This window comes from Ambystoma mexicanum, chromosome 5q (assembly GCF_040938575.1).
Source record: "Ambystoma mexicanum isolate Mex_15411 chromosome 5q, UKY_AmexF1_1, whole genome shotgun sequence".
NCBI classification, from domain to species: Eukaryota; Metazoa; Chordata; class Amphibia; order Caudata; family Ambystomatidae; genus Ambystoma; species Ambystoma mexicanum.
In genome coordinates this window covers 916,850,417-916,878,058 of record NC_090933.1, presented here as the reverse complement: position 1 = coordinate 916,878,058, position 27,642 = coordinate 916,850,417, and the positions used below count along the sequence as shown (strand labels likewise).

The 27,642-nt window shown below is 44.6% G+C and overlaps 1 protein-coding gene across 9 annotated transcripts in view; it reads right to left on the bottom strand.

Annotated features, from left to right (window-relative positions):
- VPS13B (vacuolar protein sorting 13 homolog B) overlaps positions 1-27,642 on the bottom strand; it is a 3,421,660-nt gene that overhangs the window by 2,309,960 nt on the left and 1,084,058 nt on the right. The gene's annotated exons all lie outside the window — the stretch shown is intronic.

Genomic DNA, 27,642 nt, shown 5'->3' with positions numbered 1-27,642 from the left:
GCCGCAGGCACAAAGTCTATTGGGAGGCCTTGAAGGCGGAAAGAGTCTTGTTAAGGCTTAAACAACTTATACTATGTGGACGCCAATAAGACGGTCAAAACGCTAGCCAGGGTCCTGAAGCAACAGAAGGGTCAATGGCATATAGAGGGAATAAAACTAGCCGACGGTGCGTTAATAATGGAAACAGGTTGGATAACACAGCCCTTCACAGCATACTATAAGGAGCTTTACTTCACGGGGGAACCCGGAATAACAAAAGAAACAGGCATTCCTAGAAGGGATAGAACTGGCCAAGATTACGGTAGAAGAGAAGGACAGTTTAGACAGGCAAATCCCAGAGGAAGATGTGGAAAGAGCGATTAAAACCATGCCAAGTAATGAAGCACCTGGGACCGATGTCTTTACTGGGGCGTTTTATAAGGTCTTCTGTAAAGAGGTTAAAGGGTTCCTTGCAAAATGGTTTAACACATTTAGGGATGGGGAGGGAGTGACGAGCTCCATGACCGAAGCGAAAATAGTCCTATTCGGAAAACTAAACAAGGACCCTACAAATTGTGGGTCATATAGGCCTATCGCATTATAGAATACAGATGCTAAAATCTACACTGGGATATTAGCCAATAGAGTAAACGGGAGTCATTGGGCAGGATCAATCAGGTTTCATAAAAGGGAGGCAAGCCTGGGACACCACCAGAAGGGTGATCCACCTATTGGGAAATTTAGAAATTAAATAGATACCGGCCACTCTAGTCTCGTTGGATGCTGAGAAAGCTTTTGATAGGGTGGAGTGGCCGTACCCGTTTCAGGCGATGGAACTAATGGGCTTTGGGCCTAAATACATGCAAATGGTTAGGACAAGCTACAGCAATCCTCTGATTCGCTTGGTAGTGAACAATCGAATCTCTGAAGCAATACGTGTAGAAGGGGCGACGAGACAGGTATGCCGCCTATCTTCACACCTATACGCTATTTATTTAGGACCCCTGTTAGTAGCAATTAGACAGAACCAGGCCATTAAGGGTGTCCCTTTCAGAGGGGAAACACATAAAACGGCAGCATATGCAGACGACATGTTGCTAACATTGGTACAACATGTAACTGCTTTAGTATCCACCCTTAAACAACAGGAAGGGTTGTCGAGCTTGAAAATAAATATGGGGAAAACCGAAATGTTAGAGGTGAGACTCTCGAAAAAAGCAGCCAGTCAAATACGGAATAGTTCCCTATTTCGCTCAGCAGAGGGAAGCCTAGCATATTTAGGTATAAAATTGACAAAAAGGGTGGCCGCGCTATATAAAGCAAACTTTCCAGACCTAATCAAACAAATGCAGGCAGATTTTGCTAAGTGGTCCCCGATTCGGAGCTCCTGGTTGGGACGTATAAACACAGTGAAGATGGTGACCCTTCTGAGGGTACTCTACAGGTTCCACACACTACCAATAGCGATTCTGAATGCTTTTTTTAAAGCAATGAATATACTACTCTATAGATTCATCTGGCAGAATAGACGTCCAAGAGTAGCTATGGACTTACTGAGGTCCCTTAGACACAGGGGTGCAATAGGGCTCCCCAATGCATATCAATATTATGAAGCAGCCCAACTTAGAGTGGTTAGGGAGTGGTTCTCGGAAAGTACAGACAAAATATAGGCTTGCATGGATAGAGCAGTGGCCGGAATGCCCCTTACAGGTTTGCTTTGGCTACGTGGAAATGAGAGACCTCTGAATGCAAGATGCAGTAGGGTTCTCGTACGACTTGTGTGACATTTTGGATAGGAGGATCAAGAAAGGTCACTTATCGTCTATACCTTCTCCCTTCAGTCCAGTGTTCGACAATCCCAGTTTCACTACGGGTATGGCAAAAGGTTCATTTAAAAAGTGGAAGGGAAAGGGATGTGTGAAGATCAGAGATGTGGTGTGGGAGGGGGAAGTAATGTAATTTGTAGATTGCAAGATACAGGTGGGAGTGAGGGAAGGGGATAGATTTGAATATACCCAATTGAGACACTGGTTGAGACAGAAGGAGACTCACTCATCAAGCTGTAATTAGGCCACTAACATTTGAGACATATATCACTTCACACTCCGGAGACAAACACTTAGTGGCGGATATATATATATATATATAGATTGTTACAAGAATGCCCAGGCCCAACACTATGGCCGTACCAATCGGCATGGGAAGGCTTGTTGGGTGAAGTAATACCCCTGGGACACTGGGAAAAACTGTGGAGAAACATAACAAAATTGACAAAGTCACTGCAACTGTGATAGTCATGGTATATAATGATGCTCCAGTGGCACTACACCCCCAGCAAACTGCACAAGATGTTTAGATCATCATCTGAGCAATGCTGGAGGGGATGCAAGAGAGTGGGGGATTGGTTGCACATCTGGTGGAGCTGCCTCAAGATAAAAGGGTTCTGGGAGGAGATAATGGGAAGTTTACAGGAAATAGTCCCGGAAATCTTACCCCTTACATTAGCTGAGGCCCTGGGAGGGTTGTTGAGACCGGCGCTACATATAATCACGAAGTCTCAGAAAAGAGCCCCAACAACGGCACGAATAGCTGCATGGATGGTAATTGCCAAAGACTGGAAACAAAGAAGCCCCCCACCGACGATTATTAGTTTCGCAAACTTTGGGACATAGTGGCGATGGAGTGGATTACTAACAGGGCCCAAGGGGAAGTGGACAGGTTCCAGAAGGAGTGGGGAGAAACGTTTCACTTTCTAAAAAGCGATTTTGTGCAACAATGGTGCCCCTAAAACATTTTGGTGTTGGACATGGGCTGACCCACAGATAAATGGAGAGCAACGGATAAATGATTGTCTGCTTCAAATGACATGGAATTCAGGAAGCGGTTCCTCAAGGGATGCGGGGGGAGTTCATAAAATGTTTAACAAATGCCAATAAAAATATATTTTTTTTAAATGCCATTAGTTCCTTTCCAAATCCTGCCTTGATTTGTAACCATATGGTCCATCTATCTTCTTCTGAAGAAGGACGTTCACATCTTAGTCTCTTCAATGAAACCTCTTTCCACAAAGACTATTTCTGCTACCATTTTGAAAACCTTGACATCTCTTTCTTCACGGTTCCCCTCACAAACTTCTCTCGGTACTCTGATGTATTCCCTTCCTTCTATGAAAAGGGCAGATGATTCCATTATTTAAAAAACGCTTTGCTTACTCCCTTTGTCCATGGGAATCTCTGGTGAATTATGTTTCTCATTCCCAGCTCAGCGTAAAAAGCAAGCAGCAACCCTCCTCCAGCACCTTACTTTACACCACTTACTAAGATTCCATCAATCCAGCTTTCAACCAAAACGAGGCCCAGAATTAGCCACAGTCAAGGTGGTCAAGCCACTTGGGGGGATAGGCGGGGGGGGGGGTGGTGTTGATTAAACATCAGTCAAGATGTCTTTAAATTGTTGGAAATTCACTTTTTAAGCTTGAATAAAGCTTTCTCTGTAGCTGTCCCCTGGCTTTGGATTATGTTGGCTTTCTGGAAGGACTTGAATATGTGTTTTGCTCAGTTGGCTTACCCTGTGTTTCAATAACCACTCGCCCTGGCTCCTGCTCTGTAAGCATTAGTAGATTCATGTTTGAATCTTTATACTAATGCCCGTTTTCTTTCTTGCAGTTTCAGATGCTATAATTTTGGTAAACAGTGTACTCTAATGTGAAACTGTGGTTGCCACATATGCTGACTAAACAAAACATACGTATACATAAATACATTTCTCCATCCTGACTAATTGGTTAAGTGACAACTTTTCTGCACACATCATCTACCCCTGCCAGGTTGGGCAGTAAATAAGCTCCAGAAGGATACAGTGGCATTAATTTCACAAACTCGCAGCCGGGAAATGGCGCAGCACAATCTGTACATTTTACATTTATGAAGAATTAAAAAATGTAAAGGGCTTCTATTTAATGTACCGAATTCCATTGCTGAATACCTCGTTTTGCACCTGTCGGTTGAAAACAAGCTGTAACCAAGGGAGTTGCTTCATTTAAATGATGTGCTGGGCTTGAGGACAATGGTAACGTAAAATTAGGTTGATTTGTCCTAAATTGATTGTGAGATGGGTAAAAATATATTTTGCACCTTTTTAGATGCATTTCAAATATTTGGAAGCACTTCAGAAAATGATACATGTTACTTTTTTGTGCCGATTGCAAAAGCACTGTAAACTGCATGATGTGATTAAGGTTAACAGTGTCCAAGTAGAGGGCTATCAGTATTTCTTTACCAATATTGGTTTAAAATAGAGGCAGTGGTCCAATAGAAAGATGGACACAAAGAGGGAGCAAGGAATACTGCCGTGATAGCCTGTTGCAATTGTTTAGGATAGTTGTTGGCTGTGAGTCATAACGAGTTTCAAGTACGTCTTTCAGAATTTAGTCTTCTATATGAAACTATACACCAATCAGTAGAACGTAGGCAAATATTAAACCCAAGAACTCAGTATCCAAAGGTGAATGAAAAAGGCAAGTCCGGTGATCAGGAAACTATTACTTATATTCCCCATGAAGAAATCATGTTTAAATTGTAATCTGCCACATATTTCACTGTAGATTCAAATGCACTGAGCTTTATAGGCAAAACATAAAATATTGAGAAATTCTCGCATGGCCACACAATATACAGAATGATCCTTCCTCTAGCAGTCATTGGACAGTAGGCTTCAACATGCAGGTCCACGTTCATATGCTACGTCTGCTGTTGATAGTTCTGGAAGAAGGACTTCCTAAATTTCAAAAGTTTTCATTGTTTTGATCTAAGTCTTTACAGTGGACAATTATCAAAACAAGTTCTCATATTTTTTATATTTATAGCAGTAGCCGATAAAAAACATATTCAGTCTTTTTCCATTTCTATCAACAGCAGACAGCATATGAACATGGACCTGCATGTAGAAGCCTACAGTCCAATGACTACTAGAGGAATTGTTATTGTATGGACAGTGTGACCATGAGAGAAGTTTGATATTTTATATTTTGCCTACAGAGCTCAGAGACATTGTTGATTGAGCATATTCTCCAAAGTGTTATAGGCTGACGATATCAACAAATCTCGAATTGTCTAAAGCTATAAGTCGCCTGAAGGCAGAATGTTCAATATTGATGAAACACACTTGTATACATTTAATGAGGTTTAGCATGTAACCTGGGTCTGTAGGGTATGCACTTGAGATTAAAGGGGTTCCTACCCACTGGATTCCCTGAGAAGAAGGGTGTGACCTCTTTTTATGGTATTCCCAGAATCAGGTAAAACCAGCTACTTACAGACAGAGCTTTAAAAGAGATTGAGCGATGTTGCAGCCTTATTTTGTTTAAGGTCATTATATATAAATACAAATGATGTTTTAAAAAGAAAAAAAGAATATATTTCACTAATTTTCTGTTTGGTTAAAATAGAAGTTTGAGGAAGGCGATTAAGATTGCAGGATAAATGTGAAAGGGTTTAAAGTGTGACAATGAACATATCTTCTGAGTGACTGCACAGCGCTCTTATTCAAGCACGGATTATTTTCTCATTCACTCACTTCTCACGAAAAAGACTGATTTAGAAAGACCGCTCAGAGCAGTCTTTCTAAATCAAACTGTCATACCTCTGCTGCACGCGAGTGCGCACTGGGTCTGCCAGGCACGGCCAGGAGAGGGAAGTCACAGAAGTGAGGTAAGTGTTTTATGTGTCTGTGTGGTAAAGGACGGGGTTGTGTTGGTTTGGGAAGGGAGGCGACGGGGGATGGAAGGCAGTGCTCTTGGGTGAAACTCTCCAATTTCCTATGAATCCTGCCACCGTGGGAGAAGGTGAGGGTGGTGGAGGTTAATGATGTCATATTTCAGCATTCTGAAGGCCACACAAAATGGTCCTTTTCTGTGTTCGGCGTTTAAAATGCAGAAATATCACATAGAACAGGTACTTCTTAGCCACTCCGCTCATTTCTCCAAGTGTAGTGCAAAGGCTTCTAGGAGGGAGGATTGTGGGCTACATTGACCCACTCAACAGAATTCTTCTCCATAACCAAGCTGCGCTTCTGCAGTCAACAGTAAAATGGCTGCACTGGCTCCTTGGGTGCACCGTTGAATCAAAACTGTGCCTTGCAGCAACAAAACACAAAATGAGCGAGTTGGAACCGGGAGCACACAGAGAAAGGTGCCAGTGTGTTCTGGGGTGCACCCCAAAAGAAGCGAATCAAAGCAGCGCTGCTCTGCTGCTTGCAAAAACAAAAAGTTCCCATTGAAAAGGGAATATTTCAAATGAAAGAGAATGCTGCTCTGATGCTATTTTCATCTGTTTATCACCAAACTACTTTTATTAATAAGGCCTTGCCATGCCCATCCATATCTACATGGTGCTTCAGCAGAAGAAAGCATGACCCCTGAATGTCAGGCTCTGTCAGGCCAAACTTGGGAAAATACAAGAAGCTTCATTTTCAGCCACACAGGAAACACTTTACTTTTTGAGTTACAAAGGGTCAACAACCAATAATCAGACCCTGTAAGTAATGTAATGCTCTGCTCACCATTCAACTGTATCCTACCCTGTAACCAAGTCTTTATGTATACTTACTCCTCTGTTCTGTTGCGCCCTGTTACCTCTGGGTTTTGCGCGCTATATCAAATAAATAAACAAACAAACAAACAATAATTCAAAGAAACTCCAGCTCTCTGGACTGTGTCAATTTCAGTGCATCTGTGTTCAAACAAATTGCTGCCTACAAGAAACTAACTATGGCTGCAAAACAATATTGGGAAGTCCGATGGAAAAACCGAATTTGAAAGGAAAATGCCAGCTTTCACCACATTTGTCAAAATGTGCTTTTGCAAACGGCAGAACCACCATGGCACAGAACACGAAGGCTGACTCCTGTCTTCAGCCTGCGCTGTCATCCCAGAGGAGCTGGAGCTCCCTTTAGCACTGCAGGAGCAGTGCCCCCACCTGCTCCGTGAGCCCGGAGTATTTGCTGCAACAGAGGTAAGCCTGTGGGTTTATTGCAACCTGTCGCTGAATTTTGGTCGTTATATTTCATCAGCACCAACAACGTGGCATTTTGCTTTAATTTACTTGGACCATATTTTTGATGGTACCCCGAAGCCTTATTGCGGAGCCTGCAACCTGTTTTGGCTGGATGCAATTGGTGGTAGCTGAAGATAATAAAATGGTCCAGTGAAGGACAAAGGTCAGCCCATTTGCTTCCAAAGGCAATGTTATTAATAAAACGTGTAAGACTTTTATCTTTGCAACAGGACTTCGCAAAAATGTAAAAAGGTAACAGTTTAAATGTGATTTTGTGGGCTTTAATTTAAGACGTGGACTTCACTGCCATGTTGGGAACAGAAATGGCAAAGAAGCGGATATTCTGAGTAAAGTGTACCGGATGCCACTGTAAAATGTAATACTGATATGCATAATAATAATCTATACACGTGTAAAGTTATAGAATTTTAAGTAATATAATTCTCACTGAAAAGTGCGAAATACTGGTAGAAGGGCGAAACAAGGTCCTACAAACGTGAGAATTGGACTGCTATGCTCTACATAAAATGTATAATCTGCCCATGTGATTTGTTAAAGTGCCACAACTATACAAATGTGTATATTATTTTATGATGGATATTTTTGGCCAAAAGGACTGTGGGAAGGCTTTTCACCTCATAAAATGAAACCTCATAAACTGAGACTCCTCTTTGAGGAGGCAATTAATTTAGGCTGACCTATCCGAGTCTTGGAGGTAGGCCTAGCTCAGTTCTGCCCACCAATAATTCTGTGATGTCACTATGCTCTATATAAAGGGTGACTGTCAGGACTTTAGGAACGCTTTCCAGAATTTCCTGCGCCTGCGTTCCTGATCTTCCACATTCATCCTGCCTGATTCCAGATCCCACTGCAAAGCCAAAGCATAACAGATTCCAGATCCCATTGCAAAGCCAAAGCATAGCTGATTCCACTGCAAGGCCAAACCATTGCTGATCCTTCCATAGCAAGGCCTGAACCCAGAAATCCCACTAACAAAGGGGAAAGCTGTGGTATTCTTTTCAGAAGTATCCTAAGACCAGCCTAGCTTTTTGCCCACTAACTGCATGTCCGCTGCAACCCTGCCATCCAGCTGTCCTTGTTATCTAGTCACCAGACCTTTACCCAGCTGTCTTTTGCCAGGGGAGTCCGCTATCCAGTGACCAGAATCTTTTGTGTTGAAACATAGGGGTGGCGTCCTACCACAACAACATTTTCTAAACCTCTGCATTCATTTTTACTGCAAAGATTGTACCATTTAACACACCAAGTCTCAATAGAGCTGTATATTCATGCTTAATGAAAATGAAAGCAAGAGAGTACATATATAGTGACTGGTAACAGATTTATTTAGTTAATGACCAGTCAACTTGGGTATAATTTCCCATAGTCTTTTTTGTACGTTTTTTAAGGTGGAGACAAGGGAACAGAAAGAACAGGAAAAACAGACATAGTGGTTGATTCAGATTCCTTATAGATGAACATGGATGTGCCCATACACAAACAAAGATGTGAGGCACTTACTTAGCAGTGGATCCTGCCAGGGTTACCCTTTACAAAAAAAAAAATCACATTTAGATCATGTAACCCTTATGTAATAACACAACACTAAGAAGGTGAATTGGTACACAATGAATTAGATTTAGTCTTTCACAAGTGCATCCTGGTTGTTATTTCCGTGAGACTGGCATATTATAAAAGCAACGTAAGTGTAAGGTTAGTGTACGAAATCTAAACTCTCTGTGTGCTTCTGATAGCAAGACACTGACCTGGACAAAATGGAGGAAGGATCATCTTCCAATGGCGCAGGGGTGTGGGAACCTGGCGGCAGGTAAACGGAAGGTGAATCTGGTTTTCTGGCTGGATGGAAAGGATATGGACATGTGAAAGCCCATCAATAGGCTGCAAAATTTGCAGATGAAAATAGTGGCATATCAAACAAAGAAACACAAATAAAAATATATGTATGCGCCAGAGGCGACAGAAGAGCAATACCTGATCTGCTGCGTGGGTGCAGAGTAGGGTGCAGAGCTGGGCTGGGCCGGAGGCTGAAAGCCCAAACCTTGCGACCGGGCGAATCAAGGAACCCGTTTGTATTTTCACTGGAAAATGCAGAAAAATAGAAGCAGAGGAAGTGGTGTCTGTCCACCAAGCTGCACGAGAGAGGGAGAAGAAGATCAGAGGGCTGTGGGTAGCCGTGTGGAAGAATCTTTTGTGACCAGAACCCGGACTGCTCCAAAATCCCAAAACTCAAGCGTGGACTGTGAGTATTTCCTTATCCCAGAGAAACACATAGTCTCCCCATATTGACCCTTTTGTCTTTATTCCACACTCTAAGCAATGATATCCATACCCTGGTAACTTGTTAAAACTTTTAGAATTCTCTGCGCACCCTGTCCTTGACTTTCTAAGTGCTAGCGATATTTCTTTTTTAATTCTGTCTTGTGTAAATCATAAGCCCTTAGTCATATTTTGAGTAATCAAACTAATTTCCCCATAAAGTTGTAAGCTGGGTTGACGTTGTAAATCAATCTTGGATCTTACTGTGTCCCTCTTCAACAATATAATCTAAATAATTTTTTGCCTTTCTTTCAAAAACGATTTTCTCATTTTTAACTACTTTATTTTTCTAAAAACGAACCTCATTCTACCTTCCAATTCTCTCTCAATTCACCAGCTATACCTCTCCTTTAACCTCTACATTATCACTGTGCTGTACATCTCTGCCCCAGCCCAAAAACTGCATTCCGATTCAGTGTTTTTCACTCGTTTTCTGAAAAAAACGTTTTTTCATTTGAAACTGCAAACGAGAAAAAATGCAACTTTTCTATGTGCGATTTGACTGCCCTAGGTTTTCAATTTCAATCTGTTTTGTGAACTGTATGCTTTTGTGATACTTTGCCTGATGGTTGATAGTGAGATAACATCCCTAGTACTGTGATAAAACATATGCATATCATTATTTAAACACACATATAATAAATTATTTGTCAAAATCCGGGTGTAATATTAGGCCTTTTTGCGTCTTATTTTGTGAGGGATTCCATTATTTGTGGGTTGAAGGAATATTGCAGGGTGAAACCTTAACTTAGGTGCTATCTATCCTAATTCTCCTAATTCAAAAAGTGCTCTTATTGAATTGTGCTTTGACTATGTGTTACTAGAAGGTTCATCAAGTGCATTGCTTTCATTTCCATTGTCATTATCACCCCATTGGTGATTGCTGCCTAATATTAAAATGTGTGATTTTTGTGAACTTTAAAAATAAATAAATATTGTTTTTTCACCAATCGGCCTGGTTCATGGTCCATTGTTACCCGGGATATTTGTAAAAGAGGGTGCGAGACGGGTCAGGTACCGGCTCAATTTGAATTAATTGAAATTAAAGAAAAAGCATTCCTATTGAGCACCACATCCTAAGCTAAGATCAACTGCCCCAGTGTGTGACGCCCAACTGGAATCCTTAACAGGATCCTATGAGAGGGAAAAATAGCTCTGCTGGACATGACAACACATTACCCCCCCCCCCCCCATTTTGCAGTTTTTAATATACAGAGGGCAGGCTGAAAATATTCGTATGGGTTAACAATGCCTAGCCCAGGAGCCGCATACAGTATGCCCACTGGGTCTTTAGCACCTCCCACTGGATCAATATAGACATTTCTCAAACGATCGTCAGGCAGCCGGGATGGGGCGGAATCTTTGCTCATTTGCTCCAAAGATTTGTCTGGGTGCCTCTAAACAGAGACAGCAACGAATATGGGAGTCCCCAAGGATTTGATCTGAAACGTCCTGTGTGTGCAAGCACAGCAGAATGTTTGCTGAATTTGGGCCTCTGACTGGAATTTATAGAAAGTGCCAGTTTGTGCCCTCTAAGCCCAAAACAAACCCATCACACAGAACACAAATGTCTGTATGCCACCACAAACAGAAAATCCAATTTCTAGGGAAGGATAGAAGACGGGCAGACCGGTTCATAAAATAAGCAGATCTTGAAGCTGAGATCCGTGCCTTTGTAATGATAAAACAGTCAGAAGGCCTATCAGGGTTTTTATGGTGGCCTTAAAAGCACTGAGAAACCTGGATAATGTAATTTAAATCACACGTATGTAAAGGGTAGTGGTACCAGTGAGAAGATTCCAGTGGAGCTTTTTGAGGAAATGTTGGAATGGGAAAATGAGGAGGGTTTGGAAAGAGAAGGAGTGCAGACTCTATGGAAGTGAGAGATGATGCCCCTGGGCAGTAGTGGGAGCATTGGGACACATGGACTATGAATGCAGAAAGCATAGGAACCAATGGTTTATGAATGTATGAAACAGGAGGACTCAAAGGCAATGAGCAAAGGCGGCATGACAAATCATGGTCTATGGCTGGAGGGAGCACGGAGTCCTGGACTAGGAAGCTCAGGACTGAACAATAGAAAAAACTATGTAACTGAATACTATTCATTTCAACAACTTCAAAACGGATGAGAATGAATTGGCTCCATTGGAGCTTCAACTTGAAGATTACAGAGAGATCTATGCAACTGCCTTTCAGCTTAGTGGCTTGATTTAATATCTTTCTTCTTACAGTGAAGAAGGATCAAAGACCATGCAAGACAAAGAATAGTTAAACACGTGTTCTCACACAACATGATTAGGTGGGACGAATGACTGGAGGGGATAGGGATTTCAACTAACTCAAAGCGAAATAGCTGTCCTAAAGTGTCAAGAGGAAGTTACCCAAAAGAGTGTGTCCTATCGGTATTCCCTAGTCCATCACAGTATCTGGTATTTAGTTGCCAGCTCACTTCCTAGCACAAAAGTCATAGTCGCAGGGGTATAGAGTCCTTCTGAACTTCTCAGTTTGAGGGATATTGCATGCAACAAACTTTCTGACTTCTCTAACAGGCAGGTAAATCTTGGCCCTTCCTTAAGGTTTTTTTCAGGCTGCAATCTCCTCACACACACTGTAGGTCACCCCCCTGGGCAAAGCTTTTCAGCCATTAATAGGTCTTTGGTGTCTGGCTCCTCCGGGGAATGAGATATAGCCCTCAGGAAGCTTGCAGAATTTTCCCTTCCTCTTGGCGTCTTCTCAGCTCCTCTCACTTTCGGCCCGGAACCCATGACTTCCTGTTGGTTGCTGAAAGATGAGTTTGCCCTGTTGATTCCCTAGCTGATTTTGATCAGTTTCCCTATTTCAACTATTTCTTTAACTACCAATTTCAGAGGCTTTAAAAACCACTGGTGGCCATTTTGGAATTAGGCTCAAGTAGTGGTGTCACCATGTGACACTTCAGCTTGGCGAGCAATTAAATATTGTCTCTGGAGCAGGAAGAATAATTGCAAGAAAGGCACATGAACGATGTATCCATGCTGCGCAAACCCTTGCTTCACAATATAACCCCAACATAACTTGTCTGCCCAACAATATCTAAACAATGTGCATTGGGAAAGGGAGAATCACATATGGTGCAACTAGTAGAGCGCTTCCAAAGGTGGGATTAGCTGGATGGTGAAGGCATGGACATCTTCCACTGCAGTATTTGACTAGTTGGGAGGTAAGGTATTGCTGGGCAGATATACCCGTTTGTGACAAAATGACAAATGCTCTGCAGTACAGGTATGAACATTGTCTAAACCGCTTACGGTCAGTATAAAGGCCTTGTTCCAACAGCAGTCACCCCCACCCCACTATTCTCTGGGAATGGTTAGCAGACAAAGCTTCCCTCTGCCTTGATTGTCTTCAGTCTTCACCTCCTTGGCAGAGGACTTTGAGATAGACTGCATGCCAACAGAATAACAAGAATAAGGGGTTGGGGGGGGGGCGGGTAGTTGCGCCTCTCCTTTTAAAAGAAAACATGACATTTTAGTTTGGCAAGAGTGGAAGGACTCTGGGAGATCCACCCTGCATGCCACCCTGGGTTGTGCATCACCTAGTTCAGTCTGCAATCTTCGGTTCTCCAGGTGTTTGGGACAACAATCCCCATCAGCACTTGCCAGCACAGTCAATGGTGAGGGAAGACGGGCATCACAGTCCAAAATAGTTGAAGTGACCTTGGTTGCAGGCATCTCAACTAGCTTGTGAGCAATCCCTGGTCTCGTGAACCTGTCGCATTCCCACAGGTGTCCTGTACAATGTGACCGTGTCACACTACAGATGAAAGGAATGCTTATATTGATGCTCCATGCTTTCATCTGTCATCAGAAGTGAAATTAAGGATATTTCAGCAGAAGTGGTTGTTAACGGTGCAACTATTTTTGTGTTGTGAATTGTGACATCTTCCCTTTAAAGTTACAAAGCAGTTTGAATCATTCTTGGTCCCAGATACATCACAAACCACTCAGTCAAGTTCTATACTTGTTTGAATGTGTAAATGGCAAACATGACATACAGCAAATTTCCATGCACGCCCTATACCCTCTTCTGCTTGAACTTCACATTCACCCATGGCACATATGATGTACAAGGTCTTTGTCCTGTGCTATACATGCTTGAAAGGGGCTGTGAGCCATTTACAGAGTTTTAGGTCTGTTCATAATGTGATGTACAAGGCACGTGGGTCCTGCGCAGTATGGGATGTGCAGGATTTAAATCTCGTACACCATGTGATGTATGGGGAATTTGTCTTGTGCAGTATTTGATAAATGTCTTGTCCAGTACGGGGTAGGTGTCCTGTGACATTTACAATGTATGGGGTCTGTGTCCTGTGCGTCAATGAGTGCACTATCAAGTGCGGTGTGTGACAGAATTTGTGGGTGCTGCGTGGTATGTGAAGTCTGTGATATATGCTCTGTGCAGTATTTCAGCAAGCATGGCATCCCTATCCGCCATTCCCCACTGTCAGCAACCATCACCCACTCCTACACTCACCATCTTCCATTCCTGTTCCCACTTATGACCTCCATAATTTCCTCACCTAGCCCAACTGCATTCTTGAAATTGGCGGCCACAACTCTTTACAAACCTGTGATTTAAACATGAGGGTCCATAATATCACAATGCAGTGTTAGGCCCTCTAGTAACACCCCCCTCCCAGGCCCTTTTACTGGTTATTCTAACAATGGCACAGTAGAGTAACATCTCGACAACCAGACCAATAAATAACTCTCTAGGGTGCACCGTTTTGTGAGAAGAACAAGAGCTCTATTTTGTATTAAAAAAAAAAGTATTATTATAAGTCCACTGCCTTAGAGCTCTCTGTCTTGCTCAATGAAAACAGCACGTTATAACTTCAAAAAAGGTCATTCATGATGTGTACGATATACAGGGTTCATCCCCCACCGTCATTGGCTACCACCTATTTACATGCTCATAACAACATATAGATCCCTAGTTCATTGGTCGCGTCTTCCATGACTCTAACATCTTCACACGTGGGTGATGATCACTTCACCTTGGGTCACTGAAAAATGATTGGTGAAGTACCCAGCCCAGAGACCTAATCACGTGATCTGCACCTGGTCGGCAACAAGAGCTCAGTGGATAACTTCGAGGTCAGTCTAATCCTTGCAAATAAAGTGTGGCAAAAATGCAAGATCAGCAAAGTAAAAAGTCGGAGATTCATCAGCTGCGGGATTAGCCCACTAAAATGGGAGGGGGTTTTGTTGATAGCCACACAGTTCTATGCATTAGGCTGGAGAATGGCCTAAATAATTGTGTTTCAAGCAAATAACATATAGATGATAAAGATAGTTTACAGATAAGTGCATACAGGGCTTAACATTAGACCGAGGCACTGTAAACGGGCCTCAGGGCATGCTTTTCACTAGAAACAAACACACATTTGTATTAACTTGCTTAGTAGCCGCACATTGCAAGTTACACATACCCAGGATCATACAGTGAGAAATGAATAGCTCTTCATACTTTCGAGGCCAAGGAGCAAAGCTCATGGGTGCCGAAGAAAGGCAGTGGACACACAATCATTTTATAATTCGTCAAATTAATTTATGAAACTGGTCTACTGGCGATTTCGAAGTGTCCCATAGCGGTTTCAAATTGCCCCTTGGCACATGTGGGCCTGAGAAAAGGTTCAAACAATTCTTAAGATGCAACATTAAAATGGTAATTTGTCAGTGGTTCAAGGCTCCTCCAGTGTCATGATCGACTATATTCCCATGAGAAATGTTTGGAGATGACTGGCGACAGATGAATAAAGATCTGCTTGTCATCTGAAATATTTCAATGTTTTGGCACTATTGATGTGGGAATTGTGGATTGGACTGTGATGTCACAGAGGTGGTTGAGGGTGGTCTGGTGAGGTTTGCAGTACCCAACCACAGCAGGGTAATGTATGCCTTTCCATAAGGGAATGTCATAGCTCTACCAATCAGCTCCACATGAGGACTATCTCAATGTTGGAATATGCTTTCATTCCAATTAGTTTGTATGGTTATAAAAACATTTGTCTGAAGGGCATATTTCAACAGAGCCTTTCATGCAGTACTGTACCACCGTCTCTGTGAATATCGCTTTCCCAGCTGCGCCTGGGCCCAGAAATAATTGTGTTACTTCTTGCCTGGTTTACACTCCTTTTTTGGATTACTTTTGTAATTGTATTGGTGAATTCTGAGGTAGCCCACAGTACATTTTGTTGGCCCGTACGAGGAGTCAGCTTTCCCGACCAGACGTGGGAATTCCAGCGGTGCTCCCGGAGGAGCAGGAGACAGCGTTTGCAAACCAGTCCTAGAGCTCTACACAGAGGAGGCCGTGCAGACGACCAGTTCACAAAGGACTACCTGGTCGAAACGCTCCCTGCGCTCAAAAGGCAGTGCTGGCCGTTAAAGTAAAATTTTGGGGTTGGGAAGACTCGAGAATCCCCGAAAAAGGATACGCGAGTGTACACTCGCATGACCGTGCGATGGGGGAGGAGTCAGTTTTACGGTATATAGTACGCACCCTGAAGCGGTGGACGGCGACTGGCCATAGAAGTCGTAGATATTAGGTCCACTTACCCGATAGGGATTGAGGGGACGGTAGCACATCTGCATTCGAGCAGAGGGTTGCCTAGTAAGGGGCGGACCTTAGTAGAGGAGAGTTGCTCGTAGTGCAGGCAATTGGTATAGTTGCGTAATTTTTATTTACATAATAATAAGTATTGAAGTGGTGTAGAGAAAGAAGAAACATATGTATTGGTTTTTATTGTAGCAGCAGTAGTTTGTTGAGATAAAGTGAAGTTATTGTGTCTTGGGTTTATTGTGGCTGCGGCAATTGCAGAAGGGCCAGAGCCGAACTGTAAATATTGCAGGAGCTGTACAGCACGTGCAAGAGTAGGGTTGATCAGAGGGAGGAGCAACCAAACTTAGGCATATTAACATAGGGCATAATTTATAAGGAGGTGGGCCTGAGGAGAAGGCCATTTGTGTATTAACAAATTGACAGGACAGGCCTGTGGAGAGGGCCATTGTGTAAGTGGTGTGCAAGGGTGGGGCCTGAGGTGAAGGCCAGTGTGGACAAAATAGGGTGAGCGAGTAAGATGGTAAGTATAACAGTAAGTAAGTGGTTATGAGTTTATGAGTGGGTGTGGATGAGTAAGAGGCAAAAAGTGTTTTGCGATATAAGTAAGAAGGGCCAAGAAAAAAAAGGGGTAAAAGAATACTGTAAAAAATTGGGAGAAAAGGGCGTAATAATGTCATCGTATTTGATGAACACACCCCTTCATCATATGTGCAAATAATTGCCCCAATATTGCAATAAAATGTTGAAATATCACATTTAGTGGATTAACGACACAGTTGGAAAGTGTTATCAGGAATGGCCCGGGCAGGGAACATTTCAAAAGGATATAATTGACAGTATGTATTCATATTTGGTAGCAACATATAAAGGTGCAAAGCTTAAAAAGAGACAGGACATCTTGGGTCTCTGGAAACTTTAACAAGAGACTAAAGTGGAGAAAAAGAAGGGAGAAGGGGAAGAGGAGAAAGCTACCGCTCCACCCCCTCCTTATGGATCGTTTCCTTTGTTAAAGCCAACTGCAGGATATACAAATCCTAGGTGGGCATCTCCAGATAAGGGGAAGACAAAGAAAAATGGGGCATAACTTCATTTGAAGCATAAGAAAGAAAAAGGGAATACAAAATATCTAGCGGACATTAAGGAAGGTACACAACAGCAACTGGATTTAATGTTTAGAGAAGCGGAAAAGATAGTGGAGAGGGAGATCTGGGAAAAAAAGGGAAGGGAAGGGAAGGGAAAGGGAGAGGACCAGCAGAGATGGACAGCAGGACATATACAATTTAAAATTGATAACTGGGGACAGGACATGGATGAGGACGAGCGAGATACGGCAGAAGGAGATAATACTGCTGGGACTGGGAGGACAGCACTGCCAATGACAGTAGGGATGACTTTTACCCTTGGGATCTAACAAGTGTGGGCAGAGGAAGGAGGATGAAAGAGGGAGAAGAAGAAGAAAGAGGAGCAAACCGGGAACTAGGGAAATAGGCTTCTAAACAGGAAAGCAAGGACGGCAGTAGCAAAAAGACCACAACGGGGAATTAAGGACCGAGCATGAAACTCAGTTGCCCCTTCTACAGAAGGCAAAAGGGAAAGTGCATCATGTACCTGGCAGACGATGGATAGGGATAATTTGGTCTACAGTCTACTTTCACTAATGGTAGAGGCCAGCAAGCAGATATATGTCTTCGAGAAGGCGACAGCAGGGATCCCACTGGCTATAGGAGACATCAAAAGTTTATTGGCAGTTATGATAGGGGATGAAGTGACAAGATTTGGCAACAAGCAAAATAGGCCTGGGTAAAATTAAGCACTAACATACATGACAGAGCACCATTCAACAATTATTGAGCACACGTGTGGAAAGCTCTAATAGAGCTATATCCAGATACATCAGATATGGGATCAATATTGGCACATAAAATGAAACCAGATGAGGACCTTGCAGAATACATACGAACAATACAAGAGATGTGGATGCAAGAGAATAAACAGTCATGGGGCAATAAGATACCTTTATTCCATCACATTCTAGTAAGGGGGCTCCCCTCAGATGTGCAGTGTTCCCTTGAAAAAGCAGTAGGGAATAGAAGCAAAAGGATGGCCTGAGATACAGGCAACAATTGTACATTATTGTAAAAGAAAGCAGGAAAAAGATAACTAGACGGTAGAGAATGCAGTAAAAGCGGAAAACAAATGAGTGCAGAAAAACGGCCAAAATAAGCATGGAAGGGGCAGTGCTCACGCGACCAGTTAGCGTTCCATCCGCCCAACAGGGGGAGCTTTCATTAACAGCAGTAGCGCAGCAAGGGGGATATATACAAGCACCATGTAAACCACAATGGGGAGCACAAGAGATGCAACAGCAGCCCGGATTTAAAAATGCAGGAGGAGTAAATACATACATGGGGCAATATCAACCAGGGAGGGGATATTATGCAAGAGGAAGGGGATATGGATATAGGGGTATGGCCCCTAAGTTCGGAGGAGAGTTTTTTGTTTGTTGCAATTTTGGTCACTATGCCCAAATATGCCCACTCATTCAGCAAACAGGACAGCAAGGAGGAGTGCAGCAACAGCAGCCATATATGCAGCCATACACACAACCTCAGCAGATGCAAATGATACCACAGCAACAGATGCAATTGCAACCTGTACAGACACAGGTTGTACCAGCACAAGGGGGAATGATAGCTGGAATGCAGGGTACAGTAAACATATAGCAAACACCAGCACAGACACACTCACATGAGAAGGTGACAATATTGGGACAAAATGAGGTACCCCATTACACTGGGATCACAGTGGCGGGTGGAAATCCATTCACATCCTCGCGCAACACATTTTCACAATAGGGGTGCCCACGGGAAGTGTGTCCAGTCCTAGCTGAAGACCCCGAAGATGAGCCTAAGGTGGCAGATCAAATAGGACAGAGAGACTTTTCCTTTCTAAAAGATACTGGAGCAACTAGATCCTATATAAAATAAAGGGGGTTCCCATTCTCGAACAAGAAATTGGACACACAAGCCTTTTCGGGGATGATTAAAGCAGTTCCTCCAACAAAAGATTTACCACTAACAATAGGGACACAACATATTGTGGCAACCTTATTGCACTCAAAAGACATGCCTATTAACATATTAGGAAGAGATTTGTTAAGTAAATTGAACACCACAATTTAATTTTCAGAGAAAGGGATGGTGTGCACAACACCTGGTATGTACCCAGCTAGGATGGCAGTACTGATACAAGCCTACTATACACACAGCACACTGAGAGGGATACCCACATACACAGATGTTCCGATATGGAGCGCAAGTACTGCTAGGATGGGTCTCAAGGATACAGGGAAAGGTTTTCTGAATGTCAAATGAATTTGTATTCAGCAATCACACCAGGCACACACACACTGTTATAACTAGTGGAGACAGTAGTGAGAAAAAATATGATTAAACTGTGTGCTACAGATGACGATAATGTGGACTGGCGATCCATACTGTGCACAGATCCCACACTAATACGGACAGGAGTAACGCACACATAGTTGTTTGCCACAAACGAAGAGGAGGGGGAGATAGTGTTTCAGTTGAGCATAGCTTGTCCGGTTAATATAAAGGAAAGAGCAGTACCCCAGATGGCACAACTGGTGAAAAAAGAGAAAATACATGCAGGAGGATTTAGAAAAAGATAATTTATGGATAAAAGGGCCCCATGATGTGGGAATACTGAAAGGGGAGGGAGCGGTGCACATAAGTTCAAGGAAGGAGCAATGGTGCCACGGGTGAAACAATACCCTCTTTCACAAGAAGCAGAAGAAGGGATATATGAGACACTGCATGCCTTATGGCAGCAAGGTATCATACAGGAATCTACACCAGGCAATACAACCATTTATCCGATTAAGAAAGCAAAGTGCGGGTCTTGGAGATTCATACAGGGTCTCTGCACCCTTAAGCAAGTCATTGAAGCAGAATTTCCGCTAGTTCCAAATCCGGCGACAATTTTCTGCAGCATCCTGGCCGAGGCATGCTATTTCACAGTACTGGATTTGAAGAATGCTTTCTTCTCTGTTGCCCTGCATCCAGACTACAGGTATCTCACCACGTTCTCGTATCGTAGGCCGAGATTTGAACACACGAGAATGCCACAGGGGTACTCTGAGGGACCCAGCCTATTCAACAGAGTAATACAAATGGATTTGAGCGATATGTGAGTAGTAAGTACAGTGATACAATATGTGGATGACCTTCGAGTGTGCAGCACAACAGAAGTGGAGTGTAGGGAGGCCTCAGTGATGTTGGCTGACAAGGGGTACAAAGAAAAATTACAGTACTGTCAAACATAAGTCGTTTATTTGGCACAGATCGTATCAGCAGATGGGAGAAGACTAACACCAGAAAGGGTTGAAGCAATACATAAAACACCCCGACCTAAGAAAGTGGAAAGAAATGCAACAGTTTCTAGGTTTATGCAATTACTGCAGAGCATGAGTCTTTCATTATTCCACATACACCCGGCCACTCCTCCAGGCACTGAAGGAAACACAGAAAAATAAAAGCGACATGAAATGGACAGCTGAGATAAATGACAAGCTCAAAAACAAGCTGGCGCATGCACCAGTATTCGCCATACCCAATTAAAAGGAAATGTTTCATTTGTTTTCTCACTCAGATAGTAAATTAATAACTGCCGTTCAAACACAAAAGAAGGGACAGGGACATAAGTAACTGGCATACCACAGTGGGACACTAGACCCAGTGATGCAGGAACACTTTCCTTGCAAACAGGCATGTGGCTGCGTCTGCATTCACAACTGAGAAGACGTCAATAATAACAATGGGATGCCCAGTAGTTCTGTATGTGCAACATGCATTATCTGTGATATTAGAAAGGTCCAAATCAACTTTGACAACTTCGAAAGCATCAAGTTATGAAATTATACTGACAAACCATGAAATTGGAATTGTAAGATGCAGGACAGTAAACCCATCAGAATTCATTGCAAAACCAATAGAGAAAGGATATTATATACATGATTGTGTGGCATGCATGGACAGGAGTGAAGGGAACTCCTAGGTAAAAGAAGAAACAATTGAAGGGGGGCACATGATTTTTATCGATGGGTCTTCAAGTATCGATCCAAATTCAGGACAAAGGCATTCTGGTGCAACAGTGGTAGGACACAAAAATTGAATACACAAGGAAGGAGGATTCATATTGTTTTCTCAAACACGCCTGGCAGCACGCTATTCGGCACAAGTAGCAGAATTGGTGGCATTAATTGAGGGCCCAAACATGTCTGTAGGGCAGGTGGTAAATATCTTTTCAGATTCTGCATACAAAACATCTACAGTACAGGACAAGCAAGATGGGCAAGGAGAGGGTTCAAGAGAAGTGATGGCTCACAGGTACAACATGCAGTACATTTGAGTACATTTTTGGAAATGCTACTGCTCTCAGTATAATTGGCCATAATCAAGTGCAAAGCCCATACTGGGGGACAAGATTTAATCTCATCAGGTAACGAAAGAGCAGACAGAGCAGCAAAGAGGCAGCTTTTTTCTCAGATTGACTGCCAGAGGGTTTTAATGCAACACCTGTAGTGCAATAATAGAATTACAGGGAGGCTTACCAAATGATGAAAAAGAGTTTTGGAAGAAAAGGGGGTGCTCTCTGCCTCCAACTGATTTGATGGGAAGACAGCACCGGCAAGGTGGTAATGCCAAGAAAATTGTTGAATGGGGCTCTGGAACAACTTCACTACCATGCCCACGTATCGAAAGAGCATGTGGCTGCAGGGATAAGCGAGGATTGGTTTGAGTCAAATCTACATGAATATGTGTCTGATTTGTGAGTAATTGAATGACAAGCCAACATTTTTTTATCTGGTCACACTTTGAAAGTGGCATGAGGACCTTTACTGTGACCGGAAGGGCCCTACCAGCACTTGCATATAGACTATGTTGACATGCAAGATAGATGTACGTCTTATAGATACATGCTTACTGTGGCATGTCTGTTTTCACACTGGCTTGAGGCTGGTCACTGTGCCCGTAATGACGCCCGCTAAGAAGCTACATTTTTGGTGAAGGGGGTATTTCTTAGGTGGGGGATTCCAGATGAAATTCGGTCTGACAATGGTCAGCATTTTGCAAATTATTTGATTGGAGAAATAACTGCCCTTCTGGGAATACGGCACAAGCTATGCACCATTTATTGGCCACAGGCCAAGAGCGTGGTTGAGAGAATTAATGGCTTATTAAATGAGCGCATGACTAAGCTAACAGTTACGCTTGGTAAGTCATGGCTATACTGTTTACCCCTTGCTCTCTTTTACTTTGCGAAATTCACCTGGAGGAGATCATCACGTGACTCCCCATGAAATTGTTACTGGTCGGAGAATGCATGCGCCTATCTCTCCGGCACGTACAATTTCTGATGCTAACTCTTCTTCTAACACTTTGGAAGAGGCATTCCATATGTAGCTCACAGAACTTACATTGCTTGCCTATATATCCCAACGGACAAACTTAAGCATACGGACATAGCAAACACGTGAAATAAAACAGTGGCAAGTAGGAAAGGGAATTTCCGGGAGAAGTACTTCTCTATCCTGGAGACGAAGTGTTTATACGAAACCAAGTCAGAAAGTGGAAAAATAACGTTTTACTGGCCCCCACATGGTAACATACTCAACACCAACTGCTGTCAAATCTGATGGTCATTGAGGATGGGTGCACCTCACCGGTGTGCGCAAAGACAAGAACACCAGCTCCCCCAGAGAAGAGGGTCGGAGCGCAACTTGATGGGAAGTTTTCACCAATTTTTATTAACTCTTGTTTCAGCAATAAGGGTTTATAGAAGACCAGCAAGTTTTTCAGCACAGTGTTATCGTGAACAGACGGCAAAAAATGTCTACCGTGTGGTGTGTAGTAATATTAACATGCATTAGTATAGGATTAATATTATCATGTTTTGCTTTTAAAGAAAAGAGTGTCACACATTCAAATATTAGTGTGAACAGAGCAAAGAGAAATGTGTTAAATGAAGAGGAGGTCGACCATTACACTGAAAAGGGGCAGGATATAACATCTAGAAACATCCAGGGGGAGAAAAGAGGATTGCTACTTTGTTGCCTGCATCTGTGTGCTGATATTTTGTGTGTTTTTGTTTTAAATTACTTGCTGGGCAAGGCGCCTCCGAGCGCGCTCTCTCGCGCTCTCTCTCTTCCCCGCTCCCTCTTCTTGGTTCCTCGCTCCCTCCTCCCTCCATTCCACCCACCTCACTTTGATTGGGCACTCCCCTCCTCTTAAGTTCCTCCTCCCAGGGCAGCCCCCTGCCCGGGAGCCCCCAGGCAAATGGCGGCTCCCACTGTAGCGGCTCCTGTTGTGTCTGCAGGTGTCCACAGGGGACGCCAGTTGCCAGTCAGTCTCCCAGGTTAGTCCCTCTAGCTTCTCTCCCTACCCCTCCCTTCCACCTTCAGACTCTTAGACTGGCTGTGGTGTTCCCTGTGATGTTATAATATGCACTGTATCAGTACTTAAAATTGCATTGTGAAAACTAGGCCTTTTCTCCCCCTTTCAGGATTCTCAAACTTAGGTGTGTCTTCCCACCTATCTTATAATGTGAATTTTGTGAGCTCTTTAATCCTGAGGGACGTCGTCTGACCTACTGCCCAATTTGCTTTCTGTCTGCCTATTCAAGAGTCCTTCGCTAGTGTCGCTAGTGTCTCCTCCTCTCCCTTCCACCCCTCTCCTCTCCCATCTACTCTATGGTGCTCTCCGTCTCTCCTATCTTCTCTAACTGCTTCTCTATCGACTATCCTGCTCTCCTCGCTAAATCTGGTAGGAAGAAGTTTAAAAAGGACATCCTGGTCTCCAACCCAGGCCTCCCCATCACTGACACCTACACCAGGGCCTCCTCCAAGGAAACTCTCACAGACATCCTCTTTGTCGTGCCTTCGCCAAACCTATGGACCCTTCATATGGTCTGTGCTCTCTCCTTTCTCCTCTTCTCCCATTAATAGTGGCACCTGTTGGGACGCACTCCTGGCCTCCTTCATTTCCTCTAAGGTCATCATTAAGGTTTACTCTAATGGGACCGTCTTGGTCCAAGGCCCTCAGGCCAACCTTCACCTCTTTGATAGACGCTTCCCGCGCCTCATCAATTTCCTTTCTTCCCCTGCTGTCCCATCTCCACTCTAATGGACGACCTCGCCCCCCCTTCTGCCTCCTCCTTGGCAACCTTGCCTTCTCCTTCCCTCCTCTTTCTAGACCTCTGCAGGCCATACCTCTGCTCTGTACCCCTCCCCCGAAGTCCTTCAAGGATGGCAACCTTCTCCATATTGCCATTCTTAACTCTCGCTCTGCTGTCAAACACTCCTCTGATATCTGCCGCCTCCTGGAAGAGCTTGACCTGGATGTCCTCAGTCTCACTGAGACATGGCTCACGGCCAGCTCTGTCATGAGCTTTGACACACTCCTACCTGACGACTACAAGATCCTCTCTGCACCCAGGTCCAACCGCTCTGGTGGGGGTGCAGCCCTGATCTTCCCCGAGTGGATTCCTGCCTCCGTCACTCATACGCAGGCCTACTCCTCTTTTGAATGCCTCATCGGCAGGCTCTCTCTCTCCCCTGTCCATTCCCTTACTGTGGCTACTGTCTATCGACCGCCTGGTCAGATCTCCTCCTTCCTCTCTGAGTGAGTGGACCTCTCCTCCTCACTCCTTGCCCCAACCACACAACTCCTCCTTCTTGGAGACTTCAAATCCACCTGAATGCCTCCTGTCCTCCCTCTGGACTCTTTCACGACCTCTGTGACTGTCTATCACTCTCTATTCTCCCTTCTGGCCCGACTTACTCTGCAGGGCACACTCTCGATGTTCTGATCTCCTCAGACCTTCCCCTTTCTATCCCTCTCACCACTTCTCTCTCCTGGAGTGATCACTTTCTCCTCTCCTCCCACCTCACGCTCCCCACCCCTCAGGCCAAGCCACTTCCATCACTGCTACCCACCTTCTCGGTCATCCGACCCATGAAGCGTGTGTCAGCTGAGGCTTTCGCCGCCACCTTCTCAACCCTCTTTCCCCCTTTGGCTCACTCTCACCCTGACACAGCCCTCTCCACGCTCCACTCTGCTACATCTGATACTCTTGATATCCTTGCCCCCGTCATGAGAATCCGCCTGAAGCCCAAAGCCAAGCGTAACTCCTGGTACAACTCAGACCTCGTCACCCTGAAACGCAAGTGCAGGGTGGCCGAGAGGAAATGGTGCGCTTTATCTACATCCTCTGACAAACTGGCCTGCCACCAACTGCAAAGGCAATACCGGAACCCTGTCCTAACCGAGAAGAGAGCTCATATCCAAGCCTGCGTCTCTGCAGCATCTAACAACTCAGCTGAACTCTTTATAATCTGCAAAGGACTGGCCAATCATGCCGAAGTCTCTACCTCTCCTGTCCCTTCCTAGGCCCCCTGCACGGCACTGGCCTCTCACTTCATCTCCAAAACCCAGGGCATCCTGTCCTCACTATCCTCCTATCCCCTCCCTACTCCCTGCTTCCTGCTCTTCCTGTGGCCCTTCTGCAGCCACTTCCCCTCCCTCCTTCTCTGCCTTTCCACTGTTCTCCGCAGACAATGTTTCTAGACAAGTCCGATCTATGAAAGTCTCATCAAAACAGGATCACCCCTGTTCCTCCAAAACCATCAAGGACCACATCGACTCCCTGGCTCCTGCCCTGGCCGATTTCTGCAACCACTTCTTCACCACCGGAATCTTCCCATCCCCACTGAAGCACTCCCTTGTGCACCCTCTTCTTAAGAAACTTTCTGCCGACCCCTCCTGCCCGGCTAACTATCGCCCTATCTCCATCACTCCCCTCCTGGGCAAGCTCCTGGAGAAACTGGCCCTCTCCCAGTTTAATCTCCACACTGAATCTGTTGGTTGTCTTCATGACATCAGTCTGGCTTCAGAGCTGCAAGAAGCACAGAAACTGCTCTCCTGAACATCCGAGAAGACCTGCTCTCCAACCTTGACTAACACCCTGTGCGTCCTCATCCTGCTTGATCTCTCTTCTGCCTTGACACTGTCAACCATGCCATCCTGCTCAACCGTCTCTGTGATAACCTGGGTATTACTGGTCAGGCTCTGGCGTGGCCGACCTCTTTCCTCTCTGACCGACCCTCTCAGGCCCAACTTGGGTCCTTTCTCTCTGCCATCTTTTTTTCTACCTGTGGTGTCCCCCAGGGGTCTAACCTCTCTCCTTGGCTGTTCAACCAATATCTGCCCAGCGCATCGCCGCTCTCTGCCCTAACTTTCAATGCTATGCGGATGACACCCAGCTCATTTTCAGGCTACCCTCGTCCTCCTCCTACTTCCATCATCTCGACTGCCTGTCTACTATTCAGGAATGGTGTGCAGCCAATAACCTCTGCCTTAATGCCAGTAAGACTGATTATCCTCATCGGCACAACCGCTCCCTCCTTCCCTGCAGCTCTCTGGCCGGCCTCTCTTGACCCACTTCCTACTCCCACCTGCAAGGCTAAAAACCTTGGGGTCATCTTTGACCCCACACTCTCCTTCTCTCCTCACATCTCTGACGTCTCTAATGAGTTACACTACCAACTGCACCTCCTAAGAGGTATTCTTCCTTTCCTCTCCTTCCCCCAGAACTCACTGTCTTCAGAGCTCTGGTTCTCTCTAGGCTTGACTATTGCAACAGCCTCAAGCCCAGGGATTGTATCTCTACAGAACTGAAATCTCTGCACTGGCTCCCAGTGGCTGCGAGGATTAACTTCAAAACCCCCGCATCGTCCACAAGGCCTTCTGGGGCCTGGGGCCCGAATTCCTTCAACTCTCTCTTCCTAAATATCTTCCTTCTCGAGCTCTTCCCTCATCCGCCTCCAACTCCCTCAGGGTCAGTAGCTTCTCCAAGCAAAGAGTTGGTGGTAGAGCTCTTTCTTCGGCTGTTGCCTCCCTCTGGAACAGCCTCCCTGCCTCCCATCTCGGGTTCCGAAGCACCTCAAAACCTTTCTCTTTGCTTCTGCCTTTTCTCCTTCTCTCCTCTGCTGACCTCCTGGCTGTAACCGGAACTGCACTGACTACCTGGACACCCTTTGATCTCAGGCCCAGGTCCCTCCCCTGCCAGCGTCACACACCTGCACTGCTCACCTGGCAACCCCTGCACTTGGGGACTGGTTCTGTATCCCTACAGTCCCCCTACCAGCCATTGACACCTGATGTATGCACTTACCCTGGCACTTGCCACTTGTTGGCCGTTACTACCTGTTGTTATCATCTTTTCCCATGTACGGCACTTGTCCCTGGCCCCCTTCCCATGCACTTGCACGATCTCAATGACACTTGTGTATAGGCACGTTATACATGCCACATCATATCATATCTGGTATGATGAAATGCAACGTGTGGGAAGAGAATGGGCAAACTGCACATGCTACATCTGCTCACTCATCCCACACCTTATAGGGGCACCCAAACTTTTCCTACATCAGGCCGCATCATATGAGGAAGCAGGATGCCTAATGCACCCATCCCTCTGCAATACTAGGGGTCTATGTCAAGGAACAAGTGTTTCTGTCCAGTGGGTTGATGAAGGGGAAGGGTTTGACATAGATAATCATGTGCAACTTGACAAGATGGCTGAAAAAAGA